The sequence below is a fragment of the Amblyomma maculatum genome, chromosome 6 (genome assembly GCF_055883805.1).
Source record: "Amblyomma maculatum isolate TAMU_Amacu chromosome 6, ASM5588380v1, whole genome shotgun sequence".
Lineage (NCBI taxonomy): Eukaryota > Metazoa > Arthropoda > Arachnida > Ixodida > Ixodidae > Amblyomma > Amblyomma maculatum.
In genome coordinates this window covers 31142377-31161904 of record NC_139349.1, presented here as the reverse complement: position 1 = coordinate 31161904, position 19528 = coordinate 31142377, and the positions used below count along the sequence as shown (strand labels likewise).

The 19528-nt window shown below is 47.7% G+C and overlaps 1 protein-coding gene across 1 annotated transcript in view; it reads left to right on the top strand.

Moving 5' to 3' along the window:
- Grp170 (hypoxia up-regulated Grp170 co-chaperone protein) overlaps positions 1–19528 on the top strand; it is a 534702-nt gene that overhangs the window by 217112 nt on the left and 298062 nt on the right. The window lies entirely within an intron of this gene.

The following is a 19528-nucleotide window of genomic DNA, read 5'->3' as shown; positions in this document are numbered from 1 at the left end:
ACTTTGGGACGTTAAGCCCCATAAACAAAACCAAACCGGCCTGTTCACCTTTCTCTTTGGTCGGGTCTTCGGTGTTTGTTTTTTGTCAATATATTGCACGACTTTGGTAGTGTACGCCGCTGTAGGATGAGGAGAGCCTTTGCCCTTGCCATTAGAAGATTAACATCGTCTTCAGCGGTGCCCGAAGTGTTGTGTTATGGGGGCTGAAAGGCGAACAATGTGGCACGAAGAACTTCCTTGCAGTATAGTTTGTAGGGCACGTTTACGACATAGATTTCTTGGACGTGCACTGTCATCGTACAGCACAAGGGGTTTTCGCAGTGCACCTCTATCGCAATATGCAGAAAATATAGCGCGCTGAACACATGGTAGCCACTTATCCATTCAGTTCATTCGTGTCATTTTGCAAAGCCGTGAAACCTTCCTGTGCCCTTCTCTTGGAGCGATGGAAGCCAAATGTGATGGTTAATCTGCGATTAAGATGGCAAACTTTTGCTATGACTGAACGAACGTGTGCATGAATTATACATACCTACTGGCTTATTCTGGAGGCTGAGCGGTGATGTATAGCTTTCATGCGGTATAGTAACGTGATGGCGTTAAATTCGCCCTTTTCACCGAAATCCGGTGTCGGTAGCCGGCGTTGGCGTTGCGAGCGAAAAATCACGAGCGTGGTGCTGGCAGGCGGTAGCTGGCAGCTGACATGGCCGAGCACTAGGTGGACGCAGGATTGCCTGAACCTACGCTTGGCAGGAGTTGCTAACTCGGGTCTCCCCTTTCATAAGGGAGGGTGATACCAAAATCAGCCTGCCAGGACCCTTGCATTCACAGTGCCCCTAGACCACGCAGACACGTACATACGGCTTGGTTAAAGCTTTATATGTGGGCTAGTAGCCTACGCTATCGCGTCATACCCTTAAAGGCGGAACTTAAGTGTCCACCACAACGTTTTATTGCATATTTATACCGCTCATGTACTTAAATTTTAGGGAGGGTATCCAGGAAAAAGAATGGCAAATGAGGATTAACGGAACTCTGTGCGTCCCAGCTGTACACAAAGCAGCAGTGCGCCCGCCCACATACGCCACCTTCATGGAACACCGCAGTCTGCTAGCACTTCGTGGATCATTATTATCTTTATTTACCATGCGACTGCAACGTATAAGCGGCTTCGAAAGTGCGGACCATGAATACAGACCGACTCCGCGATCCCTGCTATTATGTTCGCTTTTTTCAGTTGTGTTCGTTTTTAGCCAGGTATTAGACATGGCAAGGAGGAACGGAGGAGGAATGTGATGGACGATTAACGTTGAAAGTTAGGCACGGTTAAACCAATGGTTGTGAGAAAGCTGCACGATGTCCCGGTTGACCAATATGTTTAACACAGCCTCCATATCACGTTCTTATACAATAGCTGGTACCGCATTCTGCCTGGTACATTTTCTCTTGTGTGCTTCTTGTTGCTTGGCCATGTCTTCGGAATTCGTAGTCTCCGACTCTCCGCTTGACCGTTTTGCTTGGCGGTTAATAATATTGAGAGACTGGCACATAATCCGGCGAAGTGCTAAATGTCCCTGTTGCTGGGCATACAATTGGGGGCAGGCACATACGTCGTTTCAGCCCTATATGGGGCTGAAATGTGGAGGCTAACGAAGAGGGTTCTACTTAGGTTAAAGACAACGCAGAGGACTATGGAACGACAAATGGTAGGGGCAACGTTAAGAGATAGGAAGCATGCAGAGTGGCTCAGAGAAATAACACAAATTACCGACATTCTAGTGGAAATCAAGAAGAAGAAATGGGCATGGACAGGACATGTAGTGCGAAGAGAGGATAAGCGATGGTCGCTGAGGGTAACAAACTGGATTCCAAGGGAAGGAAAGCGTAGCAGGGGGCGGCAGAAAGTTATGTGGGCGGATGAGATCAAGAAGTTCGCAGGGGTCAAGTAGATGCAGCTAGCACAGGACGGGGTAAATTGGAGGAATATGGGAGAGGCCTTCGATGTTGCAGTGGCCATAGCCAGGCTGATGGTGATGGTGATGATGATGATGATGATGAAATACGTCGCTGCGTCGCAGCTTTGCTACAAAATAGAGAAAATATGGTACCACACGAAGGTTATTTATCGATGCCGTACGAACAAAGGATACGAACAAAAGGAGTTGGACCTGCTACAGGGGTATCGGTTGCGCATGCCCTTCGCACTAGCCGTTCGTTGGATCGACACGGGCTTGCGTCACAGTTGTTATGACAACCAAACGTGGAGGCATTACACAAAAACTTGAGGAGAGGGATGGCTGGAAGAGTGCTTTCGCGCTAATCGTTTCATAGAATAATTATGTGGCTTGTTAGAGGTGAGCTTTTATACTCGCTGTTTTCGAACTCTTAAACAAAATTCCTGAAGTATAGTTGGTCGAAATAAAATAAAAAAATTAAGGAACAGACTATCAGCCGCCGCAAGCGTAAGTGCGTATGTGAAGTGCATATAAACACCGACGCCAAGTAAACTGCACTGCAGTGCAATCGCGCATCTTACACGTAATGACGTGACAAAAACTGCCTTTAATAACTTTACACTTTCTATACATGGCAGTCTTTGTTCGCTGCTCATGAAGGAATGCTCTGTGCGCGGTATCTCTTTTTGCTTCCTACCCACCCTTGAATCTCCCTCTTTCTTTTGATCAGAAGGAGAGAGTCCGGAAGCCGTGGTGTCACGAAGCGTCTCACCGTTCGCTACTATGTAGACGAAAAATCTGTAAGAGATAGTTTATAACGCTCTCAGTCCTCACCCTCTGCCACTTTACAACGGCTAAGTTTATATCCTGATCGTGATCGGAGGACGCGGTACTCTGGCATAGGAGGGAAGGAGACTTCTGGATCGCTTTTTTCGCGCACAAAATGAGCCGGCACGCGGCACTTTCCTGAGTCACGCGCGCTGCACACACAGGAAGCAGAAACGCGCCTCTGCACTAAATCCCGCTGGCTGCAGAACTTGTCGGTTCACGTGCTTATCGACAGTGTAGTACTTGGCTTCTCTGCACTTATACGAGGTCTCGCTTCGCTGCCCAACACGCTGACTGGTCAGCTCGGCACACGCACGCTGCTTGTTGCCATACACGCGAAAGCGCTGCTGTTGCCAGTGCGCCCAGAAAGTTGTTATCGCGAACGCGGAGTCCTTGGTGTTAATTCGATGATTTTCGCGAAAGGCTAAGCGAACTTCTCTCTCGCAGGATGCGGTGCCTTTATGCCTCTGTCGGAGGAACTGCTCCTGGGCGCTTGGCAGGGCAATTGGAAGGGTGTCCAGGCAGTGCGTGCTCTTTGCCGTTTTTTGTGCACCAGCGGACTTTATTCGCGCTTGTAAAGCAAGCTACTGTGTCTGTATATGTATTTCATATGCCTTCTCCCACATCGTCACCCATCATGACCTTCTTTCTTCTCTCCTTCCCCTTCCCCAGTGCAGAGTAGCAGGCCAGATTTGAATTATTCCGGCCAACCTCTCTGCCTTTTCCTTTCAATAAATCCATCTATCTATCTATGCCTGCAGCAAAGCCAGTGGCGACTCTTACGAGGCGTCGGGGAGTCTGCATTGTGTTCGGTAGTGGTGCCATCTTTTGTGTGTGCATGTTTCTTTAAGGTCTGCCCGACGTTTTCATTGGACTACTTATACTCTTCTTTTCATCGCCTTCGAACAACGTTGCCAGCGCGTCAGTTGATCTAGCCAGATATGGTTATTTTTTTATTTACATTATATTCCTTTTCATGCACACCCGTGAAAGCGACCTCCCTTTCGCTGACATTCGTAGAATAGTCCTGCAAGCATAGAAGATGCAAGGGTATCGCGCTGTGATGGTGTCTCGCAAAACAGTTTGCGTGCCTGCTAAGGTGGCTTCACCGCACAAACTTTCAAGCATTGCGGTGCAGCAACATAGCCTGGCAGAAAAAAATGCGGTTTTTCGTATACAGCGCTCGTGTGTTTTGGCAGTGGCTGGTGGAGTCGAGAGAAAGGTTGTCAACAGACGCACCTGTCTTTGCTTCATAAAGCTGCGATGCTTTTCGGTAACACCTGAAGCCCAGGGGCAAATTCTAAAGAAAAAAAATCAGCACCCCTATTTTTAATATGTTACAGGCATGCTGAATACAGCAGAATATATCCTAGCAGTCTACGAAACAGTGGCGGAATGGGATAGGACGTAGCTTATATCATTCTTTGAAGTTCAAGTTTTACAAATATTGAGCCCGAATAGAAGCAAGCGAATAAGAAGGGTGGGTGCATACAGCCACGCAGCTTCTGCCCATTTGATGGCTTGCTTTCTACATCGCAAGGGACCCGTGCCCATCGGAAACATGGCTCTTGATTATTTTGTATACTTAGTGCGGACCGCATAACCAATTTATTGCTTTGGTGCTTCTACGCCTACCTTTAAAAGGCAGTAAGCGAATTGTGCATATAAAGGATATGAATAGTTACGAAAGACTAAAAGCCGGTAATCGTTGAGCACTCGCTAACAAAGCTCCGCATAGCCTCGGTGTGTGACGTATCTACCATACTCGACTATTCCAAGTGGGAAAGTACAAAATCGCCATTATCTCGAGTATACTATACAGATCTGCGCAGCAATGGAAGAGAAATTCATACTTCGCGTCGTCATCGTCATAATTGGAAAATGCCAACTCTGATGTAACTAGTGAGCAATTGTTTTAGTTAGCGGAGTTGTAGTAATTGGTTCACAGGAAGGGAAAGACGCAGTATCTGCCACTCTTGCGCTGTTGACACCTGAACCGCACCGTAAGGGAAGGAAGGAACATGGGAATGAAGGCGGAAAGAGAGAAAGAGGTGCCGTAGTAGAGGGCTACGGAGTAATTTCGACCACCTGGGGATCTTTAACGTGCGCTGACATCGCACAGCACACGAACGCCACTTCGTTTCGCCTCCATCGAAAAGCAGCCGCTGCGGTCGGGTTCGAACCCGAGAACTCCGGCACAGTAGTCGGGCGTCTTACCACTGCACCACCCCGGCGGGGTAAGATCAGTATTTTCACTGATACATACACGACCCATGCGACGATGGCGATGCGGTCAGCTTACTCTGTCGATATGCATCCTCTTTGCTGGAAGAGCAAACATCTGTGCGCTGGCCAGGTCGAGGTCGGAAAGGGATCGGCGATGATACAGAGTATACATACGGCCCTTGTAGTGCTGATGTTTCATGGGCAACGTACCATTGACGAATTTAAGGAAAAGAAAGGGGGATGAAAGTTGCCTTTAGCGTGTAACAGCTTTCAGAGGCTGGCGTGCAATAATGAGCTTTCTGAACAATGGATTTCTGTACTGCAAACACCGCCGACTTTCACTGCAACTCATTTTCTTCGCGCTATAATATTTGCATTTGTTGACAACGTCATACGAAATGAACTTAAGCATAGTAGAATGCATTTTAGGTAACTGACCGTGTCAGTAAAATATCGGTTGATGCTTTTTTATACGGGTTTCGAAAGGTCAATTAACGATTTTAGACGTGATCAGTGATCCATTCCGCTTTGTTATTACCTGACCATAAGGCATTTCGTCAACCCTTTCTGCAAAAAGGTTGAGCTGGCGTATCTGAGTTTCTTTTTCTTTCTTTTGGGCTAATTAATGCCTTAGCTTTTAGTGCCCGAGTTAGATCGCCCATGCCTAGGGCCGTGCTTTTAACTAACACTTTGCATCATATTCACGCTGTTCAAGGAACAGGGCAAGATGCAGACGCGCGTATACACTAGCAGCGCTGTGAATAAATCTATGAAAAATATGTGAATAAAAATCTGTTGATTCACACAGCTTATGTTGTACGTTCATCTACGTCTTGTCCTTGTTTTTTTTTTTTTTTTTTCTGCGGTGCGTGAACTGATCAATCCAACCAACTCATCCAGTTTCCTCTAGTTCTTAATAAGTTTCATGTATACGAAAGTAACCTTGGCGACTTTCGACCTCGGTTAAGGGTTTTGTGTGCGCTGTTACCATGTTGTAACTGAATACGCATCAACACTGGGCCGCATATTAGCGTGTATTAGCAGCTCTGACAGAGCTAGCGACATGACGGGAAAAATCAGGAAAACGTTACCTGGCTATAGAGAAATGCTCAAATTTTATGACGCGGCCACTCGTTACAATCATCGTCGAAGTCGTCGAAGCAACTAAGTCGCTTCGACGACTGAGAAGAGGCGGGGTGCGGTGTATTACGGTACGGTACGGCAAGAGTACGATTATGGTTATGGTATGGTATGGTATGGTATGGTATGGTATGGTATGGTATGGTATGGTATGGTATGGTATGGTATGGTATGGTATGGTATGGTATGGTATGGTATGGTATGGTATGGTATGGTATGGTATGGTATGGTATGGTATGGTATGGTATGGTATGGTATGGTATGGTATGGTATGGTATGGTATGGTATGGTATGGTATGGTATGGTATGGTATGGTATGGCTTTAGCGGTTTAACGACCCAAAACAACGTGGACTAGCAAAGGACGCCGTAGCCGAGGGTTCCAGATAATTTCGAACACCTGGGCCTTTTTAATGTGCACTGGCATTGGAAAGTATACACGAGGGGCTTACTTTTTGCCTCCCTGAAAACGCGGCCACTGCTGCCGCGGGATCAGATCCACCTCGTCGGGCGCAGAAGTCGAGCACCCTAACCACTGATCCACCGCGGCGGGGTGGAAAGAGGTCGGATACCTTCAACTCCAAGAGCATAGATGAGGTCGGAAGCGGAGCGTGATTAATTTCTGGGCCCATTTACACCTGTGGTGGCGCAGCGCGCATGCGGAATCGGAAGGCGGATTCGTAGTAGTATAGGAGGCGTTGCCATGGTACGAATACATGTCGTCCAACTGCAGGGTGCTAATGAATAAACATTATAAAGCGGCGCTGTGCAATTCGCTGCTATTAAGCCCTGGACCAAAAGACGTCAAGGACGCTCAATTAGCGCCATCGCAGTAATTGCTTGATCTACTTTGTCCGCTCACCATTTTGTGTTTCGAACCATGGCCGTGCATAATTCTGTGGGAGCGGTACATGTTACGATGCTGCACTAATGGGCGGCGAATTGGATAATCTCAGTTATTTGCCGCCTTGTCACCATCTCGCAGTGAGATTAACAACTTCATCTGTAATCTAGAAGCGAAACTTGAAGTGGAGCAGTTCCATTTGTGGATGGCGAACGAACAAAAAGAAACAAAATGTATTGGCAAACGAAACGCTGGGTGCAGGTGCCGGTTGTAGGGATGCATTCCCAGTGACTGCCAGGCATGCCCGCCGCTGTGGTTCAGTGGTTAGGACGCTTGGATACTGAACTTGAATACCCGGATTCTACCCCTGTCGTGGCGGACACGTTTAGATGGAGGCGAAGTGCAAAAGGCGTACGTGTGCTGTGCGATGTCAGTGATGGTAAATATCCATAAGTGGTAGAAATTATTCCGTAACAATTCACTGTGGTGCTTCATTCTTTTTATTTCCCTCTCACCTTCGTCCCTTTCCTCACAGTGCAATACAGGAGTCCAACCAAGTTAGACAGTTACTGTGCCTTTGATTTCCACAAAATCAATCTTCATTTTGGTTTCATTGCCGGGCCCAGGAGCCAAAATGTTCTGTCGAGGCTATCTTCGTTTTATTCGTCTACCACTACTTCGAAGGTTAAACGCAACGTCTGCAAACTCCTATATGGCTATGACACCTTCTTCGGGGTTGCATATACAATGTAAGCTTTCAAGGGCACAAGCACTTCTTGTTTTCAGGTGAGTACGGCGATGAGGCCACAAAAAAGTGTCAGAGCGAAATATGAACGCAAAATATGTTACGCGAACCCTATATACATCAGTTGAGGCATACCACTATAGCTGCCATGCACTTCATTATCGTGAGGCAGAACATCATGAACTTGATAATGAGGAGGACGAGGAGGAGGAAAGCTTTTGTCTTAAATTTCGCTTGTATTGCTGACCATAGGCCACCTGGCCACAGCTATTCGCTTGGCCCGCTCTATCAGCCGGCGTTGGTCAGTCGGCTCTGTGCGGAACAAGGTACCTTCCCAAGAGGAGGGAGTGGGCACAGTTATGGGCGGAACACCACCGGATGGTTTTTAGCGGGCCCAAACAGTATGATAGGCTCTAGGTCGGTGTTGTTGGCAGGTGGGACGTTTATCTGGGTAGTGGGGCGTGGGTGGGGAAGAACAGGTGTTTGTGGTGAGCTGTCCGGTCTATTCGGGTCCCATCAGCTCTTCAGCTGTTTTATGTACGCCGAGCTGGAGCTGGCGGTGTGTCCAGGTATATGGGGGTAGTACGGTGGCTGTCTTGACTGCCGATCGCAAAGGAATGTCCAGACGATTCAGTTCACATCGACTCTGCCGTTCATGCGTGTGAAACATCATTCGGCTGATGGACAAGTTTTCTCCGAGTCCCCCGCGTCTGTTGTAGATGCGGTGGATCAAATGTACAACCTGCGCGAATAGCTTCTGGAGCAGCTGTAATGTCGCTCAGCCATTGGATTGTAGGTACAGGCCAAGCACTCTTAATCTCTCCACTCTGGAGGCGGGAGTGCCTTCTAGGTGAAGGTCACACTCGCGATCGACAACTGGGGTCCTCGCGCGCTCCCGAATAATAATTAGTTCGGACTTATCAGATGTGCATGTCAGTCCACTCTCGGTCAGGCGGGTCGCTTCAGAGCACACATTTCCGATGCCCAGGGCAGCTCGATCCACGAGGAATTGGCCCTCACATACTAATAATAAATGTGATGGCTACAATGTGGCCTCGCCAGACCCACCAAGATCGCATCATGCGGCACGTTGTCGCGGGCGCTTTTCAGATCTAAGGCCAGAACAGCACGGGCTCGGGTCCTCTAGGTATTATCTATCACTTCCTCTTTCAGCTGAATATGCACTTGTCGAGTCAAGAGATGCGACGGGAACCCAAGCGTGGTATCAGTGAAGAAAGTGTTGGTCTCCAAGTGTGAATGGAGCCGGTTGAGCACGACGTTCGCCTAGATACCGCTGTCTTCATTTCCAGCATAACAAACAGTTGCAGCGGAGAACCAGCTGAATATAGAGTTGCCGATGTTTTTCCCTGTTTTGACGCCGACGGCGTTTGCCCGCGGTGACGGAGGTCGGACGACACATCGTCTCGCGCTGCAGCTCCTGCCTCTCGGCAGTGGCGGCATTCGTTAAGTGCGGTTGACCCCCGGCGGCCTCGGACGTCAGCGCCAACGGCGGCCTTGATTTGCGCTGCTCACGCGCTGCAGCCACCGAGACGGGGCCAAGTTCGCCGAGCAGGGACGCTATCTCTCTGCTTGCACACGCGTGCGCCCAATGCGGAGAGGACGAAGCGACGCAGTGTAGCTGCTGGGTGTTCGGCCGCGCGTCACTGCCTGATTGATGAAAGCGGCTTAAGTAGGCGTCCGAGGGACCCTCATTCATCCTCTCGCCTGCCGCGATTTCGTGCCATTAGGACACCGCCAACCGAAGGAGCCGGACTCCTGTTTCTGGATCCGTCGCGACGACCTCCACTTGGAAAACTATTTTTGTTCCCCAAGGCAAGCATGCCTAGCTCAAGCTCTGCTCTGAATCCCGCTCTTTCCGCGAAATCAGCACACGCACCAAATAAACTTTCAGGCCCTGAGCTAAGAGACGATGTGACTTATGTGAGCACGTTCAGTAGGCTAGTGGCAATTCAAAGTGCGACCAACTGTGGGTGAGACCACTGTGGGTGACCGGACGGAAAGAAAGCGTAGTACGGAAAAACTTGGAAGATTCGGGGAATGGAACTGGCTTCAGCCGTGCTCACAGCGGCTCTCTCTCCCTGATCAACAGAAACATACGACAGAGCAGAACTGCGCTCCGGCAACGAAGCGGCATTCTTGATATGTTTGCGGTGAATGATAACGGCGTTAATAACTCACCGTTTTTTCGTTTTTAAGCTGCATTGGTTAACTTGATCGCTGGCGCTATGCGCGCACGGTTTAGTCTTGTCTACATTTGGGGAGTTTCTTTTACCGTTTTTATCGCTGGAGTTAGGAGTTTCCAGAAGGTTCAATTACAATAAATGCTGACGGAATCAGCAGCTTCACTTTTTTCCTTTCCAGTGTCTATAGTTCCCGATTATCTGCGAGCTCAGGTCAAAAGTTAACCTGCAGTGCATAGCCGTGGGTTACATACTCTGTAAAGCACGAAAACACGATGTTTCTGATTTTCGGCACAGCTTACGTTATAGGTCTACAAGCTGTGCTGTGCTGGTCCCGGAAATCTTTCATTGCGCGTCTAACTTTCCGGCGTAATGCTCCGTTGACCACGGAGAAGTGTTGGGCAAATGAGTGTTGGTCGTGACTTTCCGTTAAAAATGCAGTACACTTGCCAATCCCTGCTCTGTCGGTGCGGTCTCTGTGCTGTTTTGTGAGGTGCTGATAGGATACTGCGGTGCACAGTGGGGAGAGTTTGGACAATCATCCTTTTCACGCTTCTGCAGGACTATCCTGAGCGCCGCAGAAACCACTTTACGCGGTTCAGGGTCACGACCGGGAACGGTGCTTCCTGTGCGCTTTTAAACAGGAGCTAATGTAAAGACTTCGAACGAGCTGCTGGCATCGATATATGTATAGGAAGGCCTTCTTTAAACCCTGCTGGAAGCCCCTGCAGACTCCATCGTCTCCACGCTAGCCAGCAGACGCTAGTTCCGGATGTGGTTTTTCTCTCTGCGCGTCCAGCTATACTAGAGCCATGTATCCAAGCCATGTCAGAGTCCAGCCCATTTCGCATCCTATGTAGTGACGACTCTTTTTTTTCCTCTCTGCATGCCCGGCGCCGCGCTTCGTCTTCTCCGTATCGGCGACCTCCTTTGATCCTGCTCCGAAAGATGCATGCGTCTCTCGCGATGGCCGAGCCGTGCCTCCCGTGTGCTGGGCCACCCGCTAGTCGAACATGTATGCGTACTAGGTTTTATAACGGCTCCGCTGCGCTCTTTATTTTTGAGACCTCGAGGTTGAGCAGCGGAGTAGGTGGCGAATACTCGCGAACTGGAGCAGAACCGCACGTGCGCGCACACACATGCGCGCGGGAGAGATAGAGAGAGGGAAGCGAGACGGATGGACGCCGCGGTAATTAAACATTAATCTCAAGGCCGCTCAATGTAAGCGAACCGAAGGCTATCTTAGTTTTTTCCGCGGCTGTGGGGCCATTAAACCGAAAACGCCGTTAATTACTCGCGACGAATCCCCTTCCTGCAGCAGCAGCAGCAGCAGCGCCGTTGCCGCGCGGTGCTTGCGTGTCGTCCTCGCGGTCCGAAGACTTGCTTTAGGCTTTCGCAAAAACAAAGACGTTAATGCGGTCCCACAGAAAGCGTTTGGACGCCCTCTGACAGCGGCAATTCAAGGAAGAAGATCTCCTCGGGGCTGTATTGCTGCTTATATATATATATATATATTTGCTTCTGAACTGCCTCGCTCGCTCTTGTATGTTCCCGTGCCTGAGACGAAGTGCCGTTATAGCGAGCCCCGATAGCGCAATGAATGAGCCAATAAATGAGCTCGCTCTATAGCGCCAACATCATTGACCTTCATCATGCCTGTGCCTCAATCGTTCATCAGGGCCATATCGTGCGCGCTTCTAGAGCCAGCGGTAGCCAACACTTGCTCTGCCAGAATCTACGAGAGTAAATACTTCTAAGCCGGTAAATTTATATTCAAAGAAGCGCAGCACCGTCTGAATAAGGCGGAGAGAAAAACCAATGGAGTACCGCGCATCATCATCATCATCACCACCACCCTGACTATACCCACTGCAGGGCGAAGGCCTCTCCCATATTTCTCCAATTAACCCGGTTCTGTGCTAGCTGCATCCACCTGACCCCTACGAACTTCTTAACCTCATCCGCCCACCTAACTATCTGCCGCCCCCTGGTACGCTTTCCTTCCCTTGGAATCCAGTTTGTTAACCTAAGCGCATATCTCTACTGAAAGCCATAGCTTTTTTTCTCTGTATGCGGCACTTCCATGTATTCGTTTACGTATAAAAAAAATATTTGTAATGATTTCAAAAAGAATATACTTACTTCCTTGAAGTTTAAAGTAACGAACAAAAATAGGGTTCAAGGATGTAGGGGTTGAACGCATGGTTCACGAGAGGAGTGTGTGAAAGGTTTTGCTAGTGTAGCGATTGAAACGAAGCATATATGCATTCTCCACGACATTGTTGCAATTGAAGTTAAAGTGATAAGCTGTGAGGACTCGGTGCCCCTCTCCCCTCTCCCCATTGCGTGGAAACAGCAGAAACGTTAAAATGGTAGGAAAAGGCTGCAAAAGAGCGAGAGGAAATATCGGAGATAGTAGGCTGAAACGAGAAAAGTTGAGAACTGCTGCTCCGCGCAGAATTGGGGGCATATGTAAGTCACAGTACTGGGACCAGTGCGAAAGTTTAAGTAATCATTATGGTTTCGTAACAAGTTCTTTAGCGCCATATAAACAACATGGACACAGCAAGAAATACACAGGACGGGCGCTGACTCAAACTAATTTTATCGAAGCCGATGCATCCCATATTTGCGCACTTGGAGTTATAACGAGAGCGCATGCGTGTAGCAAATTTCTTGCTACATATATTACTTTGCGTCAGCGCCCGTCCTGTGTGTCTTCCTGTGTGCGTATCTGTTATGTAGCGCTGAATAACTTGTTACGAAACCATGTTTCACTAGCTCGCCCGACAACATGTTTCGTTAAGTGATCATTATTGTGGGTCAAGGTGCTCCGACTAGACGTTCACATCGGGTAAGGCATACTCGGCTTGGTGGAACAAAACGTACATTCTTTAGAAAACGCAATACTTTTAATAAGATACTTTTAGACGAATTTTTATTGATGCTCCGCAGAGGGTTCGCACGTGTTCCAGTGGAATCTTGTTAGTTGGTTGGCTACTACTCACACTGGCGAGCGGGCGGCCGAGAGGTGAAAGCTCCCGGCTGAACGAGCGGAGAGCATTCGTGCTTGCTTCAGCTATCGCCACTTTAGTGATTATAGCCTATTCGCGAGAGCCCGGTTGGGCAAGGGGGCGCTGTCGTAGCATTCCAGCTCCCAGCACATGATGACGGCAACGATAATGACGGAGAAAAGCGGAACAATAATAACGGCAACCGCGACGAAAAATAATAACGGAGTGCCTGCCTTAATCGCGTCCACATCGCTACGAACTGGTGACAAACAGCAACGGGACAAATTTATTTTTGTCGTGGTGTCGCAATCTTGTCCCCGCGACCTGGGCACATAATCGCGTCGCGGTGGGAGCCCACTGGTTCTTGCGACGCGTTTCGACGCGGAAGGGGCACCTTAAAGGAAATAAACTCACCCCACCTAGGTTAAGGGACCTATTCAGTTGGCGCGCGGACCTCGTTAATGTGTCTGCTTGCCTGTGTCAGTGTCTCTGCTGCCTCTGCTATAACGCATGAATGGCTATAACGTTTCTGTAGTTATGCCATCATTGGGCTGCTCGTTAAAGCCGGAAACTAGCGGTTGTTACTTTTACGTGACCTCGTGGAGCAGCAGACCTTAGCTTGTCTTTGTGAACATTTAAATTATATGGCCCGCTAAACGTTTCATCGATCCTGCTGGACTCGCATGCTCAAGAGAAATTCTAATGCAAGGCGAAGGAAACAAAAAAGTTGTGGCTGACTTTCTTATTTTGCTGTCTGGTTTTCTCGTTCGCATGGATATAGTCAGAATGTGCCATCATTGCTCTTGCTGCGCCTGGTACGAATAAAGTTTAACATAATTTAATGCTGCTCTTAATTATCGTGATTCCGAGCGTATCACTTCCGGCATTTTGACGATGATATATATTGGGCTGAATGTGAGACGGCCATGTGCACTCGTTGATGTAAGGAGTAAAGAACATGACAAACGAGATGAGAGTAAAAAAAAAAAAAAAAAAAGAGAGAAATGTTGAGAAAGAAAGAGAGAGAGAGTATAGATCTATAAATCTCACCTGTATATCTCGCTTTCTTGAGCAGTTGATAACAGCGGCTATCAAGTGCGGTGCGATGATCCTTGGGACGTAACTCTTCTTGATTCGAGTTTGACGTCGCCAGATTATTAGCATGGTGATTAGCATCGTAGTGAGAATGAATGGGTATTCATCACGCACACCATTTCACAAGACATGTCTAATCATCGGCCGTGCAGGTGATGGCCGCACTCACGCGTGTGTAGGCTACAAAGGGACCAATGCTAGAACATGCATAGCTCCCTAAGAGGCGCACGATCAAGGTGGTGGTGGTGGTGGTGGTGGTGGCAGACTTTATTTCTCGAAAGGAGTATGCACATGGACTGGAGGTGTGATTGGACAGACACTTAAGGGGCTGGTCCTCACAACCACTAACTGGAGTTCCTGTACGGGACCCCAGAGTGAGTTACAAACTGTAGTGCACAGTCGTCGCGGGCAGCATTCCTCTGGTGACTTTCTTCCTCTTCATAAGGCACACCCACACACATATGAGTAATCTAACCTTTTTCTTTTCTCTTTTTTTTTTTTTGAGTGAGCCAAATCCAAGTAAAAAGAAACTTAGAAGAACAGAACATTCCGGGGAAACCGTAGCACTATTAAAGTCATTATGTGGTATCACTTACACTTAAGTTAGAGTAACTCTAAATCTCCACGTACTGAAAAATTATGCAAATAGTTTTAACAATATGAATATGTAAATTTCAGTTCAGTTTGATGGAATATTAAACCTGAACCATCTTCGCTTCGAAAACTTTAGTTTTTTATAGTGACAATATTTCGATCCCCATTGATGAAAATAAGGCTTAAAATGGTTATAATGTAAATTGCAATGTAGGTAGAAAAGCGTCTAGAACATACAGTGCGCGCTTGCTGTCAGGCAAACTGCGGTGCTTTATCAACGCAGTCAGTTATGTAAATGTGAGTAGCAATGACTTCTGCCACAAGCACACATGTGACATGATTCTTTATGTTCCTTCTTCAGCAGCAGAAAAGCAAACTTGATAGACTGTATCGAAGATTACACATGAAAGTATGGGAAATTATTGATTCGTAACGAAATAGTAGACACATGCAGTACACAGGACAACAGAAACAACACTTCCCCGGTTGGTTCCTGTCTGTGGGTGTCACTTATTCCGTACAAATGAATTTATAGGAAGTATGCAGTGCCAGCTATTCCATCGAAACGCGTTAAAAGTCATTGCTGTAACGCAAATTTTTATTCCCTCGTTGACGGGGTTAAAGATCCCTTATTCGTTATCATCGTGCCCTGGGTTCGGACCTTTCAATGATATATTGCCATCTTAGGCAGTTGATCGTAAAGTGGAGCTGTAATAGGAATAATGAAGCCACGCGGGGAAGCGGGGGAAGGGGGTAGGGGGATATGCCAACCATGAGGTGATGTTAACAAAAATGCTTTCAGGAGTGAATTTCAGCCATTTTCATCCGTCATTTTTTATTTGACAGAATTTGCGCTCAGATTTCCTAACCATTGGGGGACATTTTTTTTTTTTCTGTAATCATGTTTTGGAAGGGAGGATAGATAGACAACACACAATAGTGAAATTTGTCTTCGTTTCGGTTCTTGGATTTGGTTCATAAAAAAAGAAGAAAAAAAAAAAGATTCGTTTTTAGACTAGTAAACTAGTTCTTCAGATCATGTAGTATTTTGCACGCAGACATATAGTTCCTACAGAAGTGCGTTTATGTCATATTGTGTAAAGGTTTGAGCAAGTAAAAATGGAGGGATTGTATGGAAATGTATGCTTGTAATACGTATACGTCTCATCGATATTCTTAAATCATCATTGTTTATTTGCCTACACAGTTTCTATAATTGAAATTGTTCATCCAATAATTCCATATGAGTGTAATACGTATACGTCTCATCGATATTTTAAAATCATCATTGTTTATTTGCCTACACAGTTTCTATAATTGAAATTGTTCATCCAATAATTCCATATGACGGCAACATGGATTTAATAGCTATTAAAAAAAAATCATCATAGCCTAATGAAATTTGACATAAGAGATTTCTACAGGCCTATCAAATATTGTCGCTTGTTTCCCTCTAAAGTTGTGCAGCGTGTCTGCGGCTTCTTCTCTCACTAACTTGGTTTTCATAGCCACCGCAGAGGGATCGACGGGCAAGTGCCTTCAGCGATAAGACGCCAGAAATGAACTGGAATGTTTCAACCGAACGCGAAAAAGGTGTGCTGCTATCAGCTGCGTTAGGGAGTACGCTCGCAAAGGTAATGAGATACCTTACTCATCGCGTTAAGCCACATCGGCTCTAACCTCAGCCTGACCGTAACTCTCGTGAAGATACAAGCATGCGCCCTACTATATATTAGATAAGCGCCAGCCATTGTTGCTTTTTATTGCAGTATACGAGGCGACACACGTGGCCCCAGGGAAGGAACCTTGCGCTCGCTGGTCTAGAACAGGGAACGGCCGAGCGATAATTTCTCGCGCTCGGGCCGATCCGAGACGGCGCAGCGACGCGCAGCGCACTCTGCATGCAATTAATCCGCGGCCAGGAAAGTCCGGGCTGAGCGCGCGGCGGGGTTTCGCTCGCGCGCTCACTCCTCGTCGCTCAGCAAGGCCGCCGCGGTGGCCGCTCATCCCTTTTTGGAGGCGCCAAAGTGGGACGATCAACACTCGGCGAGCGCCTCATAAAGTCGGCCCCGTCGCATTCCTGGCGCGCTAATAGGCTCGCCGAGTGCTTCTGCGAAGAGGACATGGACACAAGGCGTGGAAACAGGTCGACCGCGGCTGAACCGCTTCGCGGGGCTGCTGCGTCTATACTGGCTCGTGAGAACCTCACCGCCGCGTGGCTTAACTCGCGTCTACCAGGAGATGGAAGGCTCATCTCCATCCAGCGGGCAGGGCAGCGCCCTGTCTGTTGGGCTACGAAGAAGAAATACGAAGAGCCGTGCACCATGAGCTTGTGGTGCCGTTCTGTCGGGCCGAAGTCAAACCAGCCCTGTAAGCTCATTCATCCTACTTGTGAACCAAGCGCCCTTGGTTCAATGAAATGCATAAGCTAAATGAATATATAGGTGAGAAAAAGGCAGAGAGGGGTTGAAAATTGTTGTGGGGGAGGTACGGCAAGCTACGGACGCAGAACACCGGTCGCGCCTCAACCCTGTCTCGAAACTTCCATCGCCATCCTGGAAAGAATACGACACGACATTCTCCTCCGTAGTCATGTAGGTTCGCCTTGCGAATGAGACGGGCTGTAAGGAAACCTTTTAATTTTCGATTCCTACCCGACTGCATGTAATATTCCACGTCACGTTTTGCACATATCTTTCGCTTGCGTGCCTCATTAAGCTGCTGGGTAACAGCCTCTTAGGGATGCAAACGGACCCATTATAATTTGTTAAGTTGGCTCTCCCACATTGCACGCGGTCCTAATCATGTCGTTCCTGGCCATCTGTAAACGTGGTTAAAGCGCTAAATTGCATGCACGTGTTATATTAAGAACCATAAGTTGAGAATCATATATGTTGAGAAATTCTGGATAAAGCACATGAAATGCGGCTACAACGGTAAGTTTTCTAAAATTCAATTTTCTGTGTTTAGTGGAACACGCAGTATTGAAGTCGAGTCAACTTCACATTTATAAAAGGGATTCACAGGCCCCGGCTCGTCAATCATATCCCCACAGCATGCGCCCTAATCACAGCAAAAAAAAAAAAAAAGAAAAAAGTGCGCAAACCTTGCTCAGTAACTGTCGTGATCAGTCCGAATCACTCCTGAGGGACATGTTAAATCCGTATACATTGCATTGCTAGGGCGGCGTGCGCAGTGTTTGTTCACTGGTATAACATATGAGTATGCTGGGTTCTTATTAGCCCTTGTTTAGTGAAAACACGAACTGAGGTTAATCTTGCTCTTTTCCATCCAGCTTATGGCATGACTAATCCAAAACCTCAGCATCGAAAAACCATTTCTCCAAGTTATAGAAACTTTCGCGTCTATGTGTGGGCCTTTCAATTCCATGTGGCAGTGCGTGTATCATATGCCCATGTGTGTGGAATTCAACTAAGTGTATACATCTTGTAGTATAATTTTTAAGTATAGTGAGCGCGCTGGAGGATGCTTTTGCAGTTTCTTTGGGGAATGGCAGAAATGTCGAGCCCTTGTACACGCAGCCGGCTTCATGATGCGCCATCATTTTACCAGTGATAATATTGAACTGCTGATGAAGGCGTTTCTCCTCAGCTGTGTTAGCAAGTTACATCGCTCTGTGGTTGTCCTGTGGTTGCAGGGCTGATGGGACCGTTCCTTAAGTAGCCTTCCTCACTGCCGAAGGTACGCAGGACTGTTCGATAGATTAAGGATGCCTAAAGCAATATACACACGCGGGCGTCCGAGCTCCTGCACTCTGTAATGAATCTTTGCTCCCCCTAAAAAAAAAAAAAAAAGATAATGTGCATTGTCTGGTCTTCACTCCAAGACTAAGTTCGGCGCCGCCATTGAAATGAGGCCTTATTGTGAGATCCAGCAGCGACCTCATTTGGTACAGTCATTGTGACTGCATGCGTTGAAGTGTAATATATCGTTAAACCTCCTACGTGCGTTTTGAATGATGCTTAGAGAAACAGGTTCGTGACGTCAATAATCGCTCCCATGAAGAGCGGGAGAGGAAGACTACTCCCATGACACACAATCTGGTATTAGGCGATTTGCTTATCACATATTGGCCCCTGTACTTGGAATAGTTGGTTTATAACTTCCACCCTTTGATAGGAAGCTTAGCCAAATAGTCGCAAGTCAGCCACTTCGGCGCTGTCAGCTCAATATGTTGACTTGGGGAGCTCGTTTACCAACTGGTGTTGAAGACAGGTGCTTAAGCTTGCTGTCAAGCGAGCCGAGCCATCTTCTCAATTGGCCATTCGCAGAACTTCTCGCCGGGTTTCCTCAAACTCTTTCATAACGGGCTAAATAAAAGTAAGCTAATTGCGTTGAAGAAAACCTTCGAGGAAACAGGAAGGTATACCTGCCGTACGCAATATAGCATATGTAAAGACTATGTCCCCACGCCCCTCTTTTTTTTATTCTTCAGCACGCCATTTCGCACATATATATACAGATGTAAAAGCAAAGGTCCACGACGTCGCGATATGACCACTGCCATCAATTTTCCCCGCACTGAAGTCGGTGCACTCGGTCCGAGGAAGCGTATAGCGCTTGCACCGCGAAGGCGGTCACCCGCAGATAAGTCCCCGCTTCTTATTCAAATCTGTGTCGTCTTTCTAGCTTGCTGGTGCAGCGCCTGAATCCTTCGAACCCACGAGGCGCGCGCGACGTGACCACATATTCTGCATAATTAAGCTTGGTCCACTTCCCGCACAGACTTATAACGGCGCCCACTGGCCGCTTCCGGATTGCTGTTCCAGGTTGCATCCCCGACGCTTAGGGCAAAGGGTCCCTCGAAACAGTAGTCTGGCTATGCAACCTGTCCAATAGAAGGATCACTGGACGCACTGCTTTTGT